The sequence below is a fragment of the Stegostoma tigrinum genome, chromosome 24, assembly GCF_030684315.1.
Source record: "Stegostoma tigrinum isolate sSteTig4 chromosome 24, sSteTig4.hap1, whole genome shotgun sequence".
Lineage (NCBI taxonomy): Eukaryota > Metazoa > Chordata > Chondrichthyes > Orectolobiformes > Stegostomatidae > Stegostoma > Stegostoma tigrinum.
In genome coordinates, this window is record NC_081377.1 from 44,555,367 (window position 1) to 44,581,124 (window position 25,758).

At 43.2% G+C, this 25,758-nt stretch overlaps 1 long non-coding RNA gene across 2 annotated transcripts; it reads left to right on the forward strand.

Annotated features, from left to right (window-relative positions):
- The first annotated feature begins 259 nt into the window (after nucleotides 1-259).
- Nucleotides 260-25,758, forward strand: LOC125465128 (uncharacterized). 2 transcript variants are annotated; one of them, XR_007250174.1, is made up of 4 exons: nucleotides 260-440; nucleotides 5,896-6,082; nucleotides 6,310-6,419; nucleotides 23,914-25,758. It is a non-coding gene; the product is annotated as an uncharacterized LOC125465128 (long non-coding RNA). The 2 variants fall into 2 exon arrangements; XR_007250175.2 differs by lacking the exon at nucleotides 23,914-25,758 and adding an exon at nucleotides 8,383-9,345.

Sequence of the window (25,758 nt, forward strand, 5' to 3'; positions counted from 1 at the left end):
CTCTTCTGTACTGTGTGGCTGTATAATTTCCTTACCTTAGAAACAGATGGAAATGAGTGTATGACTCTTGTCCAGTTAGGTGTGAAAGTCCATCCTGTACATTTCTAGGATTGGCCTCACCAGAGGGAAAGCAAATATCTGCTAGGAAGAGGGGTGGGTGGAATTGAGCCAGGATTGACAGAATGTAGGTGGCAACATGATGCAATGTGACAGGCTTAACAGGCAGGCTGGTTTTTCTGTCGTTATTTATCAAGTATTTCGCATAATGGATGAAAGTGAAGATTGTGAAGTTATTGTCACTCCATCACCATAAAGCCCAGATTCTGTGGTAAAAAGAATGGTGTAACTATCACCATTCACTACGGCTGAAGTGGGAATCAGACAACAGTTTCTGATGGCCAGACACATACCGTTTTATTTCTGGGATGCTCGGATAACAGGTTTGTAGTATGCAGTTTGGAAATTTGTCTGACCAAGGCTTTGTGCTTGAATCAAATGCAAATGGTTAAACTGTAATTCATGTCAGAAACGCTTGAGCGTGTCGCCAAGAACAGGAAAAACTCAATGCCTTTCTCACAGCTTATGCATGTAAAGTATACTCTATCATTTTCATTTGATCATTCACTTTAACTGAAACACACACAGGTATAATGCATGTGAAATTAATGTATAATTGAAGTGACTGCCTGTTTCATATCAATGAATGTAATTCAGCACAACATTTAGAACAAGCTGCTTGATGATATGATAACACTTAAATATTTCCATTTGAATGCGCAACTACAGGAAAATTGCAGCTAATAGGAGTGGAAGATGAAATTAATTTAATAGGAAGCATACATCAGTTGATCTGGAGAATACAACTGTAAGTAATGTGAGCCAGGAATATTTTATATGACATGGAAACTTCATGTGTTCCGTTGCTTTAAGCAGACTTTAAGTGAATGCAATATGACAAAATATAGAAGAAATTCTTTCATGTTGTTTTGAAACAATTGTAGCTAATTGATTAAAAAGGCTACAGTTCTTGTCCCATTATTTACACTATCTAGTCCCTTCAAAGTTAGGAGTTGTTTAATATGGGAAGTTCCTTTATACATTTAAGTACAACTTCCTCAGTCTTATGTTTGAAAGAAAAGGAAGTACATGTCTGGTAAAGTGCATTAAAAAGAGATGACCTTCAAAAGCATTGGGAGTGTAGGAAGCTGCTTAAAAAGGAAATTAGGAGGGCAAAGTGGGACCATTAAATGTCTTTGGCAAATCTGGTCAAGGAAAACCCCAAGACTTTTTATATTTATTAAGAGTAAGGTATCACCAGGGAAAGTGTGGGACCTCTTAGGGAAACCTCTGAATGGAGCCTGGGAATATGGGTGAGGTCTTAAATGAATATTTCTCATCTGTATTCAAATTAATATTTTAAAACATTTTTTAAAAATGATACACACTGCTGACACTGCATGTCGGTGGTGGTGCGAGTGTATAACAAAGATATTAGGTGGGCTGCTGATGAAGCAAGTTCCTTTGACTTGGTTGGTGTTGAATGTCTTGAATATTGTCGGAACCACACCTCACCCTGGCAAGTGGCAGTATTCCATCACATTCCTAGCTTGTGTGACTTGAGGGGAATGGCAGTGGAGAGGTTAAGAAATATGGTAGATGCATAGAGATGTATTTAAGTGGAAGCTGATTTGATATTTACAGATGAAATTGTCAAGGTGAAGTAATTAGATCAGCATAAGACTATTTTTAAGAATGGGACCTTAAGAGGAATTCCCAAGATGCTGGTGTAAGGCGGAGCATTGAATCTACCCATCAATGTAAGTCGATGTTGCCCCCTGACTGCTCGGCTGTGCCAGCATGTATGTGCATTCCCAAATGCAAAGATTCCACATAGAGTGCAGAACTGAATATTCCTCTAAAAACCCAGTGCTGAAGCCCATGTGAAGCTACCACCTATCTAGCAGATTTTAGCCACCAAATTGCAATGCATTTGTAGTAATTTGCTGTATTCATGGGGTAAATTGGATTTGAAAATCTTTTCATAATAAGACATTAATGGCTTTGGATTGAGTAAAGCTGCAAGTCAAAGATTATTTTTCATTTACCCTGCCAATTAAGGTAACAGTATTCAATCTACGAGCCTTGTGGAACACAGTAGCAGCCAGCTGTGACAAATAAGGCAAACTTTGTCCTGTTTGAAGCATCTAGTTCCTCAGCACAATACCCATACTCGAGGTGAATGAGGTCAATTTTTTGTTAATAGAAACTGCTGGGACATAAACTCCAATTCTGTGCATTGTCCTTACAATGCACTTCCAATCACATGGATAAACTTTAGGTCCATTTATCAATGAAGCATTACTAGGAAAGGAATTTCTAACACAGTCTAAAAATGTACAACAGCCAAAGAAAGGATCTATTGACTCTTAAAAAAAGTTCTTCTTTTACCAAGTTTCAAACATGATGCACTGAATATGCCATGTAACTAAACATTAATTACTATTTTCAGGGAATGCATTTGAACCACTGACAACTCTCCAAGGAAACTGTAGATGCTGCAGATAATTGATTGAGGTTATTCTAACAGCAGGTTTAAGAGTTAAATTAAGTTCAAGCAAGAAGGTTTTAATTTTGGCAATATTTGAGAGCCACTGGTGTCTATGCACGATGTCAGCCCTAGATGCCAGGCGCATGTTATTCTGCTGCCAGGCAGTAGCTATTGGAAACACTCAGTGGATGTGAGAGCCAAGTCAGGTGCAGATTCAGGATCTTCATTGTGTGATTTTAACACTGGAGCTGGTATGAAATATCATGGCTCAGGAGGGTAGATTTATCATCACTCTGTCAAAATTCAGAAGCTGGAAAAAAATGAAGGCGTGCAACCCAGAACATACCAATCACAGCTAATCATTAAGGGTGAAATACTGGTAGAATTTTATATCATCCCATCGACCTCCCACCCTGTACCCCTGGAACCCCAATCAGAAATGGGCTGTCCTGTGGGTGGCATTGTAAGGATAATGCTCCCTGGCAATTGGCGTGAGATAGAGCATTAGTCATAATTTTATTGATGTGTGAAGCAAGTTTGATGGGCCAAATGGCCTGCTCTTGCTCCTAATTTCTTTGTGCTGTGTTTCTTTGAGCTGAGCCTGTCAGCCAGCCGCTGATACATTGCCAATGGCGAGGATTCCTACGATAGAAATACTTAGACTCCGGCAGGAGGCCAGAAACCAAGGATTTTGCAGTAAATGGCTCATCTCCCTGATTTACAAAGTCTTTCCCCCATCTGCAAGGCCCCAGTCAGCAGTTTGATGGATACTCTCCACTCGCCTGACTTGTTGCAGCTACGGCACCATTCAGCAAGGTCAGCTCTATCCAGGACATGTTCTAATTTCAGAATTTGTTTCCCAATCAGAAAGATTTAAGGAGTATTTCGAAGATGCTGGTTTCTGTGCATAGTATCAGTCCCAGGCACTAGGCACATAGCATTCTGCTGCCCAACAGCAACTATTACAGTCTGTAAGGGGAGCTGGTGAAAATAAACTGGGCATGTATTCAGCAAGTGGAGTACAATGCCCTCTCTGAGGTGGGTTTGGTGACGAGGGCACTTTCAGTCAACAGGTGGGGCTGTTAAGATCTTCCTGATAAAGTCCAAGGCATGAAACTGCCCATGCGCCTTCTGGTCCCACCTGAGGTGATTTATGCTTGCGTAAGGGCTGCACCTGACACTTCTCATATTTATCCAGCATCGTGTGGGGTACATGCCATAGGTGATACCTGAAAAGCCAGCCCTAATGGGATTGCAGGCTCCCAGAGATTTGGGGGTATTGGCTGTGTTGTTGTCCCTCAAGAGTCCAGGAGCTGAAGTAGGTGCATTACCACCAGCAGCCACTGCCTCACCAGAGGAGCTGTTGAGTAATGCTGGGGGCCTCTGGTTGACGGCTTTGCTGAGCGGGATTAACTTTTCTGTCATTCAATCTCTCCTCCCCTCTAGCCTGTCACAGGCAGCCTTACATCCTTGTCCCACTCAGCACTTGTTCAAAATCTATTGCAGCTCCAACCTTTACCAATTTGGATGAAAGGTCATTGATCTGAAAGGTTAAAGATAATGGGAACTGCAGATGCTGGAGAATCCAAGATAACAATGTGTGAAGCTGGATGAACACAGCAGGCCAAGCAGCATCTCAGGAGCACAAAAGCTGACGTTTCGGGCCTAGACCCTTCATCAGAGAGGGGGATGGGGAGAGGGAACTGGAATAAATAGGGAAAGAGGGGGAGGCAGACCGAAGATGGAGAGAAAACAAGATAGGTAGAGACGAGAGTATAGGTGAGGAGGTAAGGAGGAGATAGGTCAATCCAGGGAAGATGTACAGGTCCAGGAAGGGGACTTGTGTTGGAGGCGGGTGAAGGGGTCAGTGGAGGGAGGGTTAGGCTCCCAGTTAAAGAAACAAGAGAGTTGCAGTGGGAGATAGATTGGGAGATAGATTGCCTGAGGTTGGTCCGGAGGGAGGAGGGTAACGTCCTCAGGTTAGGCATCCCTGGAAGAGGCTTTGCAATGGGGTTAAAATTGTATCAGAGATAATGGGAACTGCAGACGCTGGAGAATCCAAGATAACAATACAATTTTAACCCCACTGCGAAGCCTCTTCCAGGGATGCCTAACCTGAAGAAGTTACCCTCCTCCCTCTGGACCAACCTCAGGGAATCTCTCCCCCACTGCAACTCTCTTGTTTCTTTAACCAGGAGCCTAACCCTCCCTCCAATGACCCCTTCACCCGCCTCCAACACAAGCCCTCTTCCTGGACATGTCCGTCTTCCCTGGACTGACCTATCCCCTTCCTACCTCCCCACCTATACTCTCCTCTCCACCTATCTTGTTTTCTCTCCATCTTCGGTCCGCCTCCCCCTCTCTCCCTATTTATTCCAGTTCCCTCTCCCCATCCCCCTCCCTGATGAAGGTTCTAGGCCCGAAACGTCAGCTTTTGTGCTCCTGAGATGCTGCTTGGCCTGCTGTGTTCATCCAGCTCTACATCTTGATCTGAAAGGTTAACTCTGTTTCTCACTCCATCAATACAGACTGATCTGCTGAGTACTTCCAGTAATTTTTTGTTCACATTTCAAACAAGTACTAGCTCTAGTTATATTCTACATTGTTTAAATAAATTTATACACAATTAGTTATGCAAGCAATGTTGTAATCTTATGGAACTTTGAAATGAAAAATGATGCACTGGTAATGTCACTGGACTAACCAGCAATTGTCAATGAGATCAGTTTTAACCTCCTTCGCTTGCGTTTATCTTCAAATATATGACAGCTGCCATTCATGACAGTACGACAGATCATGAAATATAAGTTGAAGCCTCGGGAAACCTCTCTAAAAATGGGGCTTGAGTTATATGTCATATGTAATACACAAATCACAATTGTTAGTGTGAATGGTATCCCTTTTGAAATGGGAAAATAAACGTAATTCAAATTGAATCAATATGACATGTTTTATTGGACAAATTCATTCTGTAAGGATAGCCTTAACCACAATCAAGATGGTTTAATACCTGCCAAATTTGTGGTGCTCAGCACCGGATGCAAAAAAGTCATTGAGTTCTTTTGGGTTGCTGTTGTCTATGGTACTAATATACAGATCACAGTCTGGATCAGATTTGGTGCTTTTGATTTCAAAATCAGTCTCCACAATGTATCATCTTCCTCTCCATCTACCAAACTGGATAATTTTCATTTTTTAAATGACATGAGAACTGTTAGTGCATTAATAATGTCCCATGATTTGGTATTGGAACCACTCAAAAAAAATCAAGTCAGGCAGAGTGAGTATATACTATCACTGTTTATCATTATTTTCCTCCATTAACCTTTGACCTATTCCATTCACAGACATGGTCCTTGGATGGTTTGCTGAGGGACTCATCCAAAGGCTGAAATAGAGATACAGGACTCCCTGATTGAACAGCAGTTTGGGATTTACCTCTTCACAATCTCCTCATAATTCCATCAGCTGCAGTGAGCCAAGTCTTATTATTCATTCTTGGCTGAGAGGCCAGTTTTAACAGCTGTTTCCCAGGTAATGCACTGCTCTCACAATGTTTGTTGACATAAAATAAATAGGTTTCAGGTCCTTGCAGTTTCTGCCATTATTACGTTGAACTGTTTGGAAGATTGGCATTTTGTAGGCCTGTAGTGAAGGGGAAATCATATTTTTAAGAAAGTAGAATGTTATGAATGAAGTATTTTTTAAAAATCACTTTCATGTATGCTAATCTAACTGCAGAATTCATTTCTTCTGCACAGAGTTCATGAAGAGCGAATAGCATTGAAATGTCATCACTTGCTTTGGATGGTGTGACGTGACATGGGGGGGTTTATGGGTAAAGGTGCAACATTTGACACAGGAGACATTGGTAAGACCCTCTGAACTTATATTTCAATTAGTTGCATTGCTCAGTGTTTGGTTAATCACAAGTCCTTCGAAATCTGCCCGAACATTGCAGAGGCGTAAGAGACACCTAACAATGCATTCGAACCATCTAGTCAGGACAGCAGAGTGTGGGCTTATGACCTGAACTAGCCCACACCCTGAACATGCCCTGGTGAGAACTGGGGCACAGGGATTGGAGTCTGGAATCCTGGAATTGGTTTGTATGCATTGATAGAGTCTATCTAATGCCAGGCTCATTATCTGGGGGTCAACGTTCATTATGTTTAGAAGTTGGTGATCTTTGGCATGAGCTCAAAATATTGACTGCCTTATTCTCTCTTTGGATACTGCTTGATCTGCTTAATTTCCTCATGTTACCTGTATTTCCCACTGATGTCCAGTTTGTCCAGTTTTCTGTTATTTTCTTCCATTTTAATAATGTAATTGCACTCCATATATCACTTCTCCATAGCAACTAAATTATGTTTCCTGGAATATCAGACTTAACAAAGAGGCATTCACCCAACTATGCCTTCTCCTGAGGTCAGATATAAGCTTCGCTGACATAAAAAGCACTTTCTTTCCAAAATTACATCCTTTATCTGTTGTCTTGTCTCGAACATAAACACTGGCCCACACCTTAGTATGCTGAATGGCCAATTGCTATAGCATAAATTCTGTACATCTAATTCTGTATGGGACATGATTTGGGAAGGATTAACAGCATCAAGAGTGAGTAAACAAGGTGTAGAGCTGCATAAACACAGCAGGCCAAGCATCAGTGTGCACATGTTTAGTTTTCAATCATCAGGTATGTTTGGCAGGGATAGTAGGAAAGTGGCTGCAATGTTAACCACATTTGTTTAGGTGCTGCAACTTTCACTTGGGGTTTGTGTGTCACTCTGAGCCTCTTATTTTTAATATTCATTGACAGGAAATGAGCTTTTCTGTCCAGGCCAGCACTTATTGTCCATTCCTAATTGCCTACAGGGCAGTTAAGAGTCAACCATCTTTAGACCAGACCAAGTGAGGTTGGCAGTTTCCTTTCCTAAAGGACATTAGTGACCCAAATTGGTTTTTCCAACAATTAGCAATGGCTTCATGGTCATTGTTAGACTCTTAATTCCAGGTTAAACTCCAGATTACTGACCTTTCACCTTCTGATTAAGATGAATAAACCAAGGGAACACATGATGATGGGTAGGATCCTGGGAAGCACTGAGGATCAGAGGTGAGTAAAGTGGTTAAGAAGGCTGAGGTATTGAGTTTAAGAGCAGAGAGTCTATGCTGGGACTGTACAAAATGCTGTTTAGGTCACAGGTGGAATGTTGTGTAGAGTTCTAGGCTCCACACTAATGGACAGATGTGATAATGCTGAAGAGGGTACAGAGGAGATTTACCAGGATGTGGTCTGAGCTGGAGAGTTTCATTGATGGAGAGAGATTGGACAGACTGACATTGTTTTCCTTGGAGCAGTTCAGACTGAGGAGGGACACGATTGAGAGGTATAACATTATAAGGGGCATAGACAGGGTAGACTGGAAGAAGGGTTTCTCCTTGATGGAGGGATTAATAATTGGGGACATTGATTTAAAGTAAGGGGCAGGAGGTTCAGAGGGGAAGCGAGGAGAAACCCCTTCACCCAGAGGGTGCTAGGAATGTAGAGCTCACTGCCTGTGAGTGTGGTAGAGATGGAAATCCTCAAAATATTTAAGAAGTGTTTTTAGATGTGCACTCGTGATTCCAAGGTATACAAGGCTAATGGCCCAGTGTTGGAAAATAGGATTAGATTAATAGGATGAGTTGGTGGTTGTTTTTGACCAGTGTGGACATAATGGGCTAAAGGGCCTTCTCTTGTGCTGCCGATCTCTATGACTCTACAACCTCCAAGATAAAATGAAACGTTATTGACGAACCTTGTCTTACTTCTTTTCCTGTCCACCAAGGGTCATCAATCCACTGCAGAGTCCATTTTTGTTTCCTAAAAGCTGGTGAACAGGACTCCTGAAGGATTGAGACAACATGCTGGAAACTAGGCAGATACAAAATATGTATCATCAATTCAGTCTGATCAGTAAAAATGTTGGCTGTTTTTGAAGAGAACAGAAATGGATTAACAAAACTACTATCGTCACATTATCAAAGATGACTGTATTACAAAATAATTTTACTGCTTCAGTCAACATACCAGCATTTAATAATAGTTTCATAGTGAATGTTTGTTGTTGTCCTGAAGATGAAGATGGTGTGATGCCACAGGCAAGTTATTGATACATGTTGAAAATGTTACACTGCCCTCTGTTGAGTGTATTTTTCTCTGTCTTAATTATTTCAGCTTTAACATTTCATGGCCCAGATTTTGCTGGGTTTTTGATGGTTGAACTGCCAGCATTCCCCATCATTATCCCTTCGAAACTGGTCACAACTTCAGGTGTACAGGATAAGTCGGAAATGCATTGCCCATTTGAGACAGAGCGTGATTTTTCTCTCTCAGCAGTTGAGCTCTACTGCAGAAGGCTGACGAGGCTGGTTCATTAAGTTAATTCAAGGCAGTTGTGGATTTTTAATCAGTGGGGAATCAAAGGTTGTAGGGATCTGTCAGGAAAGTGGGATTGAGGATAATCACATCTCACTGACTGGCAAAGCAGACTCTATGGGCTGAATGGCCTCCTGCTGCTTCTACATCTTGCAGTCTTATGGAGTAGGTGAATAAGCAAATTCTAAAGTTGTGGTCAACATCTGATCATAGGCATTGGGAACCAGAGTAAGCAACTCAGCAGTTCTTCAAGCCTGCCACACCATTTATGATAATCATGGCTGATTAGCCACTGCAGTCTGTGCTGAGGACTCCGCAGTGAAATCGGTTGAGGTGACAAGAATTGATATTCGAAACCATACAGAGAGTTGCACCTTGTTCATTCACCTGTAACTGAAGTTTTAATATTGATGTGAGTAATTGGTCTGAATGAACAATAGCAAATATATGTATTAGTGCGTTGTTACTGAATGAACCCTTTATTTTTTAAGTTACTCTTAACATATTTACAACTTTTTAAATTAAATTTCAACTTGTACCTTTGCTCTCATGTTTACCTAAATTTTATTTTATTCTAAGTAAAATGTTACAAAATGTTTGGATTTAATTGCTTTTTATTTTCTGATTGGCTGTCTGTGAGAAATTGTGAATCTGATTGGCTATCTGGACAGTGAGGTGACATCGTTGCAGCCGCATGCTGGAAATCCTCATTAAAAAATGCTTCAATTCATTGTAAAGTGGAAGGCATAAAGCTTCCATCATAAAGAGCGTGAGGTTGCTCACAGAAACATTTCTCGATAGCAGTCCCCTTATATCTCTGCAGGCCACAACCTCTGGGCAGAATCTCAAGCAAGTCCATTACCTGATGACCCCGGTGGAGGTCAGCCAGTATCTGGTGGTGACCTCTGCTTGGGACAATCACTCTTCCTCCCCATAATAATATGTCATCCTCTCCTGAGATCTGGTCTCTCCAGGTCCAAAAAGGTTTCAGTCCCAGTTGTGATGGCCCTTTGGTAGGCCGCCAACACCACCAGCTGTTTCAGTTTTGCCAGCACCAGATATTTCTTTGTTCAAAGTCTGGTATTGCCAGCTGTGACTGAAAATTTAAAGATCGTATGGGCTCTTCTAGTGGTAGTACTGCCATTTGGTATTTCTGCCAGCAGGGTTGGTTCAATGTATCAGCATTCACTACTTGGTCTCCCAGACAGCGTTCCACCTTGCAACTGCACTCAGTATTAGAGTGCACAACTGAATTCAACCTGGGGCTAGGGTGGCACTGCCTTGTCCTCTCTAAGTAGACCCAGCATGGGCTGGTGGTTTTACAAAATTATATCTATAAATGGGATCATAGTGTGTAAACACTTTAGAGGACCATAGGTGTTCATTTCCCTGCAAGTTAGGGCTTAGTTACATGAAATCTTCCAAGACTGACCCTTTTTTAGAAGTTGATGCAAAGATGCCAGGATGGGGACCAGGTTATGAATGAACTTTCCATAATAGTTCAGCAATCCAAGGAATGGCCCAGTACAAACGTGGGAGCTGGGGCACCTTTGATCACCCTCATTTTACCTTCCAACAGGTGTAACCTGGTGTTGTTGAGCCCATAGTCCAAGGAGGTCACATGGAGTGCCTGAAACAGACATGCCTGGAAGAACTGTCTCAGTACTGTGTCCACGTTCTCTAAGTGCTCTTTATTGGTCTCCCCTGTTATTAGCACATCATCTGGATAACTGGCTACTTGGGATAGAACTTGCAAATGTTGTCCATTGTCCTCTGAAAGTTGCACAGGTTGACAATACCTGAAATGGCAGCCTGGTACATTGGTACAAACTCTTGTGGGTATTAACTATAGCACACTTCAGTGAATTCTTATCTATCCATAACTGCAGATACGCATGGCTCATGTCCAGCTTTGTGAAAGACAGCTTTGTGTATAAATCCTCTATGTGAGGGATCAGGTATACAGCTGTGAAAAGCAGTTTACCATTTGTTTAAAATCCCCACAAAGGTCAGCGGACCCACCGAGCTTCAAAATTGGTATGACTGGTGCTGTCCAATCGCAAATTGAACTGGTTTGATGAACCCTTCACTTTCCAGCCTTCTGATTCCTGCCTCTCCCTTTACCCATAAGGCAAACGGCACTGGATAGGCCTTGCAGAGTCTTGGAATTGCTTCCTGGTCAATGTGAAAGGTATCCTCGACTCCTTTGATAGTCACTAGACCTCCCTGAACGACTTCTGGGTATTTAATTAGGAATTCACTCGAGGAGACATTTCTAATAAAACAACGTTAAGCCAATCCAGGTGAATGTCTCTCAACCAATTTCACCCCATTAGGCTTTGCCTGTGCCTTTTACCACAATTAAGGTTGGAACTGAACCAGCTGCTTCTCGTAAGAGGCTGGAATCAAAGTTGTATCCTTAACCAGCAAAGGTTCCCTGCTGTAGGCTCGCAGTCTGCATGAGATCTTACACAAACTTAAGAGTTGGAGCCTAGCGTGAATTTTGTTAAAGACTGGTTCTATGATTACTGAAATGATAGTGCAGATATCGACTTCCATTAGAAACCAGGCGACCATTTAACTAGATGTTTATTTTCATTGGTTCTGATTTGAATGTTGCTAAGCAGTTTAACTGTTCCAAACCAGATACATGAAGACTTTCCAGGGTGTGAACTCTCCTGGATACCAGCCTATGAATTCTCTTACTCAGTTTAGGTCCAATGGGAATAAAAACAAAGTTGCTAGAAAAGCTCAGCAGGTCTGGCAGCATCTGTGGAGGAGAAAACATTTCTGAGGAAGGGTCACCGGACCCAAAATGTTAACTCTGTTTTCTCCTCCACAGATGCTGCTGGATCTGCTGAGCTTTTCCAGCAACTTTGTTTTTGTTCCTGATTTACAGTATCCGCAGTTCTTTTAGTTTTTATTTCAGTCCAGTGGGACTGTCTTGCTATCTCAAGCCCACATACCAACAGCAATTACAATGGCTTGCTGGCCTGGATCCTGAAGAAAATGTTAATTGTTTGGCCGAGGCTTGGCTTAGTTTGGTGTTTTGCTGTGGGCTGGCCTAGAGTCCCTCTGTTCAGGATATGCCCTGTGTGAAGCTGTGTAATTGCCTTCACTCAAGTGGTAAACCCTAAGCTCAGCCAGACTGATGAGGGTATCCACTTCCATTGGAATACCCTGTAACTCATTCGCTGCACTTGCCTCATTTTCCAATGAGAAAATTAGTTGTAGTACCTGTTTGAAGTCCAGTTGGGCTTCAGCTGCAGCTTTTGCATGGTTACATCATTAATCCCACATACCAAATGGTCTCTCAGCATCTCACTAAGGGTTAAGCAAAGCCACATGCCTCTGCCAGTTGTCTTAATCTAGTCAAAAATCCCAATATGGATTCCTGGTTCTCAAATCGCCGAGTGAAAAGGATAACGTTAGAGGAGGCTTGAGGTCATAATATTCCTTAACTAAATCCATTAACTCTTGAGAAGTTTTGGTATCTAGTGCCTTCAACAACAATGAGGACCATCTGTTTTTTTTAACAAGTCAAAGTGATGCCCAACTGAAAAAAAGCAACATAATTCTCCCTCAATACTGCACAGAAGTATCAGTGTAGATTCAGTGTTATAGAGTGGGTCTTGAATCCTATTTGTAACTTACTGCCTCAAAATTGAGAGAGATAGCACTGAACCGAGGCTAACTCCTTCACATTTCTTCACCCTTTGTGTGTGATCCATTCTGACCACAATGAGGCAGTTCCACACAGAATTGTGACTAATGAGAAGTAAGAAACAGAAAATACTCAACAGCTCAGGCAGCATCTGTGGAGAAACAGAGGTGATGCTTCAGGTTCACAACTTAGTGTCAGAAGGGGTAATGTTTGAAGATAGAGCAGGTTTCTGATAGGTGGGAGAATACGGTTGAGAAACATATCAGCCATGATTGAATAGTGTAGCAGACTTAATGTTTTGAATGGTCTATCGGAAAGGGTGAAAGTCCAAAATTAAACAGTCTGTTTCTTTGGAGCACAGAAAGGTCAGAGGGCAAGTGCGACAGAATGTGATGGCTCCCATGTTCAAACTACCTCTTGATAATTGTCCAAGTTTACTTATAAATAATGACCAGTAAAGGTAAGTGTAATCACCACTTGGAAATGATGATTGCACACGCTGCCTGGACAGCTTTACTGTGGTGAGGACTCAATGCCTTTAGAAAAAGGGGAAGCATGGAAGAAACATGAGAGGAAAGTAACAATGGCACAAAAGGGCTCGTGGTTTGTAAAATAGTTAAACTTCAAACAACAAAACTGCAATAAATATCCCTTAATATAAATATAGAATAGAACATAGAACATAGAACATTACAGCACAGTACAGGCCCTTCAGCCCTCTGCTGTGCCAACCTGTCATACCGATCTCAAGCCCATCTAACCTACACTATTCCATGTACGTCCATATGCTTATCCAATGACGACTTAAATGTACCTAAAGTTGGCGAATCTACTACCGTTGCAGGCAAAGCGTTCCATTCTCTTACTACTCTCTGAGTAAAGAAACTACCTCTGACATCTGTCCAATATCTTTCACCCCTCAATTTAAAGCTATGCCCCCTCGTGCTCGCCGTCACCATCCGAGGAAAAAGGCTCTCCCTATCCACCCTATCTAACCCTCTGATTATTTCATATGTTTCAATTAAGTCACCTCTCAACCTTCTTCTCTCTAATGAAAACAGCCTCAAGTCCCTCAGCCTTACCTCGTAAGACCTTCCCTCCGTACCAGGCAACATCCTGGTAAATCTCCTCTGCACCCTTTCCAAAGCTTCCACATCCTTCTTATAATGCGATGACCAAAACCGTACACAATACTCCAAGTGCGGCCGCTCCAGAGTTTTGTACAGCTTCACCACAACCTCTTGGTTCCGGAACTCGATCCCTCTATTAATAAAAGCTAAAACACTGTATGCCTTCTTAACAACCCTGTCAACCTGGGTGGCAACTTTCAAGGATCTGTGTACATGGACACCGAGATCTCTCTGCTCATCTACACTACTAAGAATCTTACCATTAGCCCTCTACTTTGCCTTCTGGTTACTCCTACCAAAGTGCATCACCTCACACTTGTCTGCATTAAACTCCATTTGCCACCTCTCAGCCCAGCTCTGCAGCTTATCTATGTCTCTCTGCAACCTACAGCATCTTTCGTCACTATCCACAACTCCACCGACCTTAGTGTCATCTGCAAATTTACTAACCCATCCTTCTACGCCCTCATCCAGGTCATTTATAAAAATGACAAACAGCAGTGGACCCAACACCGACCCTTGCGGTACACCACCAGTAACTGGTCTCCAGGATGAACATTTCCCATCAACAACCACCCTCTGTCTTCTTTCAGCAAGCCAATTTCCGATCCAAACTGCTATATCTCCCACAATTCCATTCCTCCGCATTTTGTACAATAGCCTATTGTGGGGAACCTTATCGAACGCCTTGCTGAAATCCGTATACACCACATCAACCGGTTTACTCTCATCTACCTGTTTGGTCACCTTCTCAAAGAACTCAATAATATTTGTGAGGCACGACCTTCCCTTCACAAAACCGTGCTGACTATCCCTAATCAATTTATTCTTTTCCAGATGATTATAAATCCTATCCCTTATAACCTTCCAACACTTTACCAACAACTGAGGTAAGGCTCACTGGTCTATAATTCCCAGGGTTGTCTCTACTCCCCTTCTTGAACAGGGGAACAACATTTGCTATCCTCCAGTCATCTGGCACTATTCCTGTAGACAATGACGAGTTAAAGATCAATGCCAAAGGCTCAGCAATCTCCTCCCTGGCTTCCCAGAGGATCCTAGGATAAATTCCATCCGGCCCAGGGGACTTATCTATCTTCACCCTCTGTAGGATTTCTAATACCTCTTCCTTGTGAAAATCAATCCCACCTAGTCTAGTAGCCTGTATCTCAGTATTCTCCTTGACAACATTGTCGTTTTCTAGAGTGAATACTGTTGAAAAATATTCATTTAGCGCTTCCCCTATCTCATCTGATTCCACACACAACTTACCACTACTATCCTTGATTGGCCCTAATCTTACTTTCGTCATTCTTTTATTCCTTAAATACCTATAGAAAGCCTTAGGGTTTACCATGATCCTATCCGCCAACAACTTCTCATGTCTCCTTCTGGCTCTTCTGAGCTCTCTCTTTAGGTCTTTCCTGGCTACCTCGTAGCCCTCAAGCACCCTAACTGAGCATTCACATCCTATCATAAGCCTTCTTCTTCCTCTTGACCAGAGATTCCACCTCCTTCATAAACCACGGCTCCCGCACTCTACAGCTTCCTCCCTGCCTGACAGGTACATACGTATCTAGGACACACAGGAGCTTTTCCTTGAATAAGCTCCACATTTCTACTGTGCCCATCCCCTGCAGTTTCCTTCCCCATCCTGTGCTCCCTAAATCTTGCCTAATCTCATCATAATTGCCTTTCCCCCAGCTATAACTCTTGCCCAGTGGTATACACCTATCCCTTTCCATCACTAAAGTAAACATAACAGAATTGTGATCACTATCACCAAAGTGCTCCCCTACTTCCAATCTAACACCTGGCCAGGCTCATTACCCAGTACCAAATCTAATGTGGCTTCGCCCCTTGTTGGCCTATCTACATGCTGTGTCAGGAAGCCCTCCTGCACACACTGGACAAAAACTGAGCCATCTATAGTACTCAAACTATAGTGTTCCCAGTCAATATTTGGAAAGTTGAAGTCCCCCATGACAACTACCCTGTCTCTCTCACTCCTATCAAAAATCATCTTTGCTATCCTTTCCTCTACATCTCTGGAACTGTTTGGAGGCCTATAGAAAACTCCCAACAGGGTGACCTCTCCTTTCCTGTTTCTAACCTCAGCCCATACTACCTCAGTTGATGAGTCCCAAACATCCTTTCTGCAACTGTAATACTGTCCTTGACCAACAATGCCACACCTCCCCCTCTTTTACCATCTTCTCTGTTCTTACTGAAACATCTAAATCCCGGAACCTGCAACAACCATTCCTGTCCCTGCTCTATCCATGTCTCCGAAATGGCCACAACATCGAAGTCCCAGATACTAACCCATGCTGCAAGTTCACCCACCTTATTCCGGACGCTCCTGGCGTTGAAGTAGACACACTTCAATCCAACTTCTTGCTTGCCGGTGCCATCTTGCTTCCCTGAAACTTTATTTCGGACCACCCTACTCTCAACCTTTTCTGTACTCGAACTACAATTTTGGTGCCCATCCCCCTGCTGAATTAGTTTAAACCAACCCGAATAGCCTTAGCAAATTCTCCCCCCAGGATATCGGTACCGCTCTGGTTCAGGTGAAGACCACATTGCTTGTAGAGGTCCCACCTACCCCAGAAAGAGCCCCAATTATCCAAGAATTCAAAACCGTCCCTCCTGCACCATCCCTGTTGCCACGTGTTCAACTCCTCTCTGTCCCTATTCCTCACCTCACTAGCACGTGGCACGGGCAACAAACCAGAGACAACTCTGTTCGTCCTAGCTCTCAGCTTCCATCCTAGCTCCCTGAATTTCTGCCTTAAATCCCCATCTCTCTTCCTACCCATGTCATTGGCGCCAATGTGGACCACGACTTGGGGCTGCTCCCCCTCCCCCTTAAGGATCCCAAAAACACGATCAGAGACATCACGCACCCTGGCTCCTGGGAGGTAACACACCAACCGTGAGTCTCTCTCGTCCCCACAGAACCTCCTATCTGTCCCCCTAACTATGGAGTCCCCAATGACTAATGCTCTGCTCCTCTTGCCCCTTCCCTTCTGAGCAGTAGGGACAGACTCCGTGCCAGAGACCTGTGCCCCACTGCTTTCCCCGGTAAGTCATCCCCACCAAATATTCATTCATAAATCCAGCAAAATGGTGGCAGAGTTGGACATTTCAGCCTCTGCTTTGCCAATTCTTTTTCCTTTTTCTTTCTTTTTACTCCTTTCTGAAGTTTTCTCCGCTCCGCCCCTCCATTTGCGACCTCCCAACCTTTAACTTCTTAAACATACCTCCTTTAACATCTTAAGTTAGAGGACTGAAGATTGCAGAATGGAGCAAGGTGAGGTGGAGACCATGCCACTGTGGGAGACAAGGCCTGGGAGTGCGTGGCGGGCGAGACCCCACAGTGGGAGACTGACCAAACCAAAGCCGGCCTGGGAGATGAGTCCTGGAGGCGAGTCGTGGGCCAGAGGCCAGTGCGGGAGGCAGTCCGAGCTCAGGCCAGCCAGGAAGATGAGCCTGGAGGCGAGTCCCAGGATGGAGGCCAGTGCAAGGAAGCAGTGAGACCTCGAGTTCTGAAGCCCAGAGGGCACGGACTGTAATTTGAATACTTTTTAAAGGTACTTTTTATTCTTTTTCTGGACTTTGAGTAATTCAAGTACTTTTTAAAGCTTTGTATTCCAAGGCTGAACTTTTTCTTTCACTTTCAATTCTGCAACAAACACTTAAGTATTCCATATCCAGGTACCCTGCACTATGATGGTGCCAAGGCAGACGTGCTACAAACTTTTCACCACACTCATTCAAGTCCACTTGACAATGAAAGCTACTCTATTCTGTAATTAGGATGTAATTCCAAATTGCTAATGAATTGCAAAAATAAAGAACTGTGGATGACGAAGAGGTCATTTATATACTTAATTTTAGTTATCCAATGCATTAAGTCATTACTCACAAACACAGAAATCGCTGGAGAAATTCAGCAGTGTTTGCAGACAGAAAGCAAAGTTAACGTTTTGTGTCCAGCACAAAGGGAGGTTCACTGGGCATGAAGCTTTAACACCAATTTCTCTCCACAAATGCTGCCAGACCTGCTGAATTTCTCTCGGAATTTCTGTTTTAGTTCCTAATGAATTAATGCATCAGATAACTAAAATTAAGTATATAACTGATTTCTGTGTAAGAACTGACTGCAGTATTTAGAGGTGGTATTTATAATAAAAAGCAGGACAAATTCCATTGGCCAATTACCACCCCATCATCAGTAAAGTGATGGAAGGTGTCAGTAACAGTGCTATCAAGCAGCACCCGCCCAGCAATAAGCTGCTCAGTGTTGCCTCGTTTGGGTTCTGCCAGGGCCACTCAGCTCCTTACAGCCTTGGCTCAAACATGGACAAAGGAGATGAATTCCAGAGGTAAGGTGAGAGTAACAGCACTTTATAGCAAGGTTGCATTCGACCGAGTGTGGCATCGGGAGCCCTACCAAAACTGGAATCAATGCATATCATTTCATATATTCTCATTTCAATCCCGTCCTTGTATGATTTGTTAATCTAATTTTTCAATGTTTGGGATATGTTCATGCATTTCAATATTATTTCCTGTGCTTTTTCAGTTAAAACTGCAGAAAGTGGAATGATTGATAAAATGGTTTGTTTAATTATTTGTGGAAAAAAGTTAAATATTATAGTCTGGAGAGAAGAAAAAAAATGCAGATTAATTTCCAGACCTTGATGAACAGAACACAATGTGAATGAGCATAAAGTTGTCTCGCCAGGGAGATTCTCTGGTTTAGTGTTTACATTCTAAAACTGCAGCCCACATACAACAGCAGCCTGCATTGATATAGCAACTCTAACCAAAGCGACTTTTACTCTATTTTGGCCCAAAGTTTAATGTAGCAAATTTAGACAATTGAGTGCTGTTGCAGCGTATAGTGATGAAGCAAATGGCACTAAACAGACAGAATGTATCAAAGCATTTTAATACAAGCAGCAAAATATTAAAAGACTTTAAGTGGAGAGTGCAGGAGGACATGCCAGGAGCAGCAACAGGCATACCTAAAAATGAGGTGATAACCTGATGAAGCTACCAAACATGCACCAAACAACATAAGCAGCAAATGACACTCAGAGCTAAATGATCCCACAAACAACCCACCACATCTCAGCTCTGCAGTCCTGCTACATCCAGCCTTGAATGAACAAAGAACAATACAGCACAGGAACAGGCCCTTCGGCCCTCCAAGCCTACGTTGATATATTTTGTCCTTCCATACTAAAGCTGCCTTCACTTACAGATCCCTAATCCTGTATTCCCATCCTATTTATGCACTCTCAGGTGCTTCTCGAATGCTGCTATAGTGTCTGCTTCTACCCCCTCCTCAGGCAGCACGTTCCAGGGACTTACCACCCTTTGTGTGAAAAACCTCCCTCACACATCTCTTTTAAATGTCTCCATTCCCGAAACTTGAACCTGAGTCCCCTCGTAATTGACCTCTCCACCCTGGAAAGAAGCTTCATACTTCCCACTCTATCCATGCCATTCACAATCTTATAAATTTCTATCAGACCAACCCTCAGCCTCCTGTATTCTAGTGAAAACAAACCCAGTCGATCCAACCTTTCTTCATAGCTAAAGTGCCCTATACTAGACAACATCTTGGTAATCCTTTTCTGTACCCTGTCCAAAGCACCTATATCTTTCTGGTATAACAAGGTGTAGAGCTGGATGAACAGCAGGCCAAACAGCATCAGAGGAGCAGGAAAGCTAATGTTTCAGACCTAGACCCTTCTTCAGAAATGGGGGAGGGGAAGGGGGTTCTGAAATAAATAGGGAGTGAGGGGGAGGTAGATCAAAGATGGATAGAGAAGAATATAGTTGGGGAGGAGACAGACAGCTGAAAGAGGCGGGGATGGAGCCAGTAAAGATGAGTGTAGGTGGAGAGTTAGGGAGGAGATAGGTCAGTCTAGGGAGGATTTACAGGTCAAGGGGGCGGGATGAGGTTAGTAGGTGGGAGATGGGGGTGGAGCTTGAGGTGGGAGGAAGAGCAGGTTAGGGAGGGGGTGTCGAGCTGGGCTGGTTTTGGGATGTGGTTGTGGGAGGGGAGACATTGATACCATTGGGCTGCAGGGTTCCCAAGCGGAATATGAGTTGCTGTTCCTGCAACCGTCGGGTGGCATTATTGTGACACTGCAGGAGGCCCAGGATGGACATGTCATCTGAGGAATGGGAGGGGGAGTTGAAATGGTTCGCGACTGGGAGGTGTAGTTGTTTAGTGCGAACCGAGCGTAGGTGTTCTGCAAAGTGGTCATCAAGCCTCCTCTTGGTTTCCCCAATGTAGAGGAGACCACATCTGGAACAGCGGATACAATATACATCCTTCTGGTAATGTGGAGACCAGAACTGTATGCAATATTCCATATGAGACCTAACTAAATTTCAAAGTGAAACTAAAGTTCAAATTAATGTTGGTGGGCAATTTTACATCTCAGTAGAGGAAGAAGACACATATACCCCCATCTTCAATGATAGGAGAGCCTAACATAGAAGTGCAATACAGAAGTGCAAAAGATAAGGCTGAAGCATCACAGCAACCTTCGGCCATAGGTGCCAAATGGATGGTCCATCTCAGCTTCTTCCATTTGTCCCGGTATTACAGATACCAGTCTTCAGCCAATTCAATTCATACCACATGATATCAAGAAATGGTCAGATATATCGGATACTGCAAAGGCTATGGGCTGTACAAAATTCCAGCATAGTACTGAAGACTTGAGCTACAAAATTTGTCGCTCTCCTAGCCAAGTGTTTCCAATACTGGCGCCCGACAACATAGAAAATTCTCCAGGTATGTCCTGTACATAAAAAGCAGGGCAAATCCAACCTGGCCAATTATCACCCGATCAGACTCCTCTCGATCATCAGTAAAGTGATGGAAGGTGTCAGTAACAGTGCTATCAAGCAGCACCTGCTCAGCAATAACCTGCTCAGTGACGCCCAGTTTGGGTTCTGCAAGGGCCAATCAGCTCCTGACCTCATTACAGCCTTGGTTCAAACATGGACAAAAGAGCTGAATTCCAGTGTTGAGGTGAGAGTGACAGTGTTTTATAGCAAGGCTGCATTCGACCGAGTGTGGCAACAAGGAGCCCTGACAAAACTGGAATCAATGTGTATCAGGGGACAAATGAAGCTGTGGTTGGAGTCACATTTGGCACGTAGGAAGATGCTTGTGGTTATTGTAGGTCAGTCATCTTAGTTCCAAGACATCTCTGCAGGAGTTCTCCAGGGTAGTGTCCAAAGCCCAAACATCTTCAGCTGCTACAATCATGTCTTTCCTTCCATCATAAGATCGGAAGTGGAGGTGTTTACTGATGATTACACAATGTTCAGTAACGTCAGGATTCTCATATACTGAAGTAATCCATGCCCAGACACATTAAGATCTGGACAATCTGAAACTAGTTTCTGTGACTTAACTGACCAGTATCAGGTTGTAAGCTTAAAGATTAGTGGTTCGAGACTACCCAGGCATAGAGCTTAAGTTTTGGGATGGCACAATGGCTAGCACTGCTGCCTCACAGCACCAGGGATGAAGGTTTGATTCCAGCCTTGGGCGACTGTCTGTGGAGAGTTTGCACCTTCTCCCTGTGTCTGTGTGGGTTTCCTCCCACAGTCCAAAGATGTTTGGGTTACATGGATTAGCCGTGCTAAATTGCCCATCATGCCTAGGGAGGGAAATGCAGGGATAGGGTAAGGGGTCGGACTGGGTGCGATACTCTTCAGATGGTCAGTGTGGATTCAATAGGCTGAATGCTTCTATGAATATCCAGGCATAGGCTGACAAGTGGCAAATAACATTCATGCAACACAGACATCAGGCTAGGACCATCTCCAATAAAAGACAATCTCTAACCTCCAAAACTTGGCATTCAGGATTGTTACCATCACAGTGTGCCCCATTATCAACATCCAGGGGGTTACCAATGATCAGGAACTCAACTGGACACACCATGAACTCAGTGGCTGCAAGAGAGAGTCAGAAGCTAGGAATACTGCAGCGGACAACTCACCTCCTAATTCCCCAAAGCTTGCCCATCAACTACAAGACACATGTCAGGAGTGTGCTGGATGGATTCAGCTCCAACAACACTTAAGAAGCTCAACACATCCAGGACAAATCAGCCAACCTGATTGGCACTGCATCCACTCCCTCCACCACGGACGTTCTTCGGTAGCAGAGTGTGTACTATCTGCAAGATGCACTGCAGAAATTCACCAAAGGTCCTCAGAGAGCCCCTTCCAAAACCACAACCGCTTCCATCTAGAAGGACAAGAGCAGCAGATATATGGGAGCACCACCACCAGCAAGTTCCCCTCCAAGTCACTCAATATTCGCTGTTAGAGACAAAAAAAACTGCAAGTACTGAAACCCAATGTAGATAACAGGAGGCTAGAAAAACACAACAAGCCAAGCGGCATCAGGAGGAGGGGAAGTCAGTGTTTCAGGTATTACTCTTCTTAAGGACTGGATGTAGGGGTAGAAGGGGCTGCAGATAAAAAAAGTGTGGGGAAGAGTAGTAGAATGGTGGTGACACATGGACATGGCTAGTAGGTGCGATGGGAGAGAGTATTTCCGTTCGGCAGCTAGACTGGAAGGGAGGAGGTGGTAGATGGAATGGAAGGGAGGAGGCAGGAGATGGAATGGAATGGAAGAGGCATTAGATGGAATGGAAGGGAGGATGCGGTAGATGGAGTGAAAGGGAGGAGGTGATAGATAGAATGGAAGGGAAGAGGCAGTAGATGAAATGGAAGGGAGGATGCAGTAGATGAATGGAAAGGAGAAAGCAGTAGGTGAATGGAAAGGAGGAGGCGGGGCTGGAAAGGGAGCTGGGGGATGGGTGTGAAGGCTATTTGAAATTAGACAACTCCAGGCTGCAGGGTGCCCAGGCAGAAGATGAGGCGTTGTTTTCCGAGTCATTGCAACACAGGAGGAAGCCAAGGATCGCACATATTGGAGTGGCAGTCGGGCGCGGTGTTGAAATGAGCGGTGACCAGGAGATTTCCGGCCAGACAGAAATGCTCGGCAAAAGTCTATGATGCTCAGTTATTTAGTCTACATTTGGTCTCAGCTATGTGGCCTTCTCTGTCCTCAGGGCAGTGATTGGTTCATAAAATAGGATGAAAATTTTAGGCTGCCCGAATTACTGCAGCTTTTAAAAAAAATTTCTGCTGTCCTCAGTAAGTTGGGGTTCAGTCAATAAGTAACAAGAAGTTCCTGATTCAGCATGATTAATATCCGAAGATTGATTTAGTATGATTTTGAAGAACTTCAAACATAAAAAAACTGACACAGAGAGAGAGAACTAACTCTTGCGTAAATGACGTATTGTAATTTCCCAATGCCCACACCCAATTAAGTACATTGAAGAATCATTTTGACGTGTATAGAGAAACCAATCAATTTGTGCGCAACAACATTCTGCTGACTGCACTCCGATACCTGACCACATAATCTGTTAGCCTGTCTTTGTTCATTGGTTATGAGGTAAATGCTGGTCATGTCACCTCATCTGCTCTTCAAATAGACTGACGGGATGTGACATGGCAGATGGACCATAGACTTAATTAATTTTTTCCATGTCTGAAGGGAAATCCTGCACCCACAACCTTCTGGCTGAAAGGTAAGGGCATTCCCCATGAGGCAAGGCTGACACAGAGCTAAAGCTGGACACCAGCAGGACACAGGGGCAGAAGGAGATGCAACAACTTCAGAGTCTTAATTCTCCTTGATGAAATAGAGAAATATATTCCAAAATGATAATCCATGACTGGCACTGAGGACCAATTTCCATCTCTAGGACTGTCCATTCTAAGAAGTTTCTTTAGTCAATTAATGTCATTAAAAATGTCCAGTTGTTTGAAGGAGCTGTGCTGAAATCATGCCAAATGGAGAGAGAATGCCTTAACAAAATGATCTGCTGTCTCCTAACCCTGAGTTGTGTAACCTAGTGAGTATCTCAGCACTCTTCAAGGTTAATCATTGTTTTGAGTACAGACCAACTTGATTAAAGGAATATAAACAAAATCTATTTATAATGGTCTGGTTAAGTGGCTTAAACAGAAGGCTTCTACAGAAGAACAAAATCTAACTAGTCTTTTCTCGTTGCAGACCTGAGACAAAAAGATTCCATGACTACAACAGGCTAAGTTTCAGACTGGCTCCTCAAGGAACCTTCCTTAGGCTTCGCCATCACTTTCTGCTACTCTCAATGGCCAGCAGGAATAGAGCTGGAATGTGTGATGAGTGCATTTCTTCCCTTTCAGCAATCACATGCTCCTTCTTCAGGTTTAAAGGGTGGTGCTACCTCATCTCTTACATGTGTTTTCCTATGGGGTGTCGTCAACCCTCAACTGCTAGCCTTTCCTTCACTGACACAATCTCATTGCAGGAGAGAATGAAACTGCAAAAGCCAAACAAGTCCTGATACCAAAACGATTAAGTCAAGATAACATGTTCATTTTACACCAGGGGCACGGGTGTTACATCCACATGATTTCTGGCACATGAATCTGTGCACTACTTGGGACTGAATTGTGTATTCAGCAACTTGTGAATGTATGTGACACATACCTAATGTACCAACTCCGGCAGCGAAGGAAATCTTTATACACAATATTCTACCCACTCCTTGGTCAAAAATAGCAACTGTATACAGGAAGATTAATTCCTTGTGAAAGGGCAGTTCACTAAATTTCCCATTGCTCAAAGACTCAGAACATTTTGAGAATGACAGTTGACAGTTTCAGTCACACACCAGATAATCTCAGACAACAGACTGCAATGCTTTGGCCAAACTGTTTCAAGATTTGTGTACTAAGTGGGGAGTGACTGGTATCATATTGTCACCCCACTATCCTCATTCAGATGGTATAATAGAACATATGTTGTGTACTTTCAAGTCAGTGTGCCATCCACAGCACAACATACATTTGGGAAGCAAATCAGCCTTGTTCAGAAATTGTCTAACCATTCCAAGATACAGGACTTTCTTCCTCAAAGACAGAGGAGAATGAAAGTGATTCATAATGAGTGAGCACGTAAAAAAACAAACAAAACCATACAATGACCAAAGGTTTTGAGTTAGAATTTGTAGTGATTGGAACTAGATGGACATTGTTCACTATAAGATCCTTGATTGGAGTTGTTGACCTGGGCCAGTCAGGAAAGCCCTCGCTAAGCAATATAGCCAGGAAGTTAGAATCTCCTCCATTCAGGGGACTGACTCTGACACAGCCTGGGTACTGTGCACAAGTAAATAAAGGGTGGCTCGGTGATAGGATACTGGCCTCGCTGCAGTTATCACAGAAATACAAACACAAATGCTAATACTTGGATACCAGCAAAGGTTTCTCAAATTTACCGATCATATGAAGTGATTATTGATTATGGATCTACATTGCAAAGGGACAGAAGGCACTCAGACCAATGTATGACACACCAATCATTCAGCGAGAGAGTGATCAGGAACGCTCTGTGGCTGATTGTACACGATGATGTTGACTGGCAGGAACCAGCAACAAACCAGCCAAAGTGACAACCATGTGGCATGGAAAACAATGCCTACCTCCTCAGACAACTATAAGCTCACCAGGTCAAGACAAGTTGCAGACTTCCAAAGTATTACATTATAAACGCAGTTTTACCCCTTTGTAAAATTATTGAACTGAGAACACATGCCTGTGTATAACCATGTACATCTGTTTGAGATAAGTTTATATCTTTAGAGAAAGGGGCATCATTATATCACATCTCACAATCAGAATTTTTCAAAGACACACTCATGATATTGTTACTGTATCATAGCAAGTGACTTGAGGATGTAAAGATCTCATACTCCATCTTTCCCTGGGATCACTTGAAGAATGACACACATATGAAAGTGTTCTCTGTGTCATCTAATTGCTTAATGTTTGAAAAAATAATTGGGTGCTATTGTAATATTCACACATAATA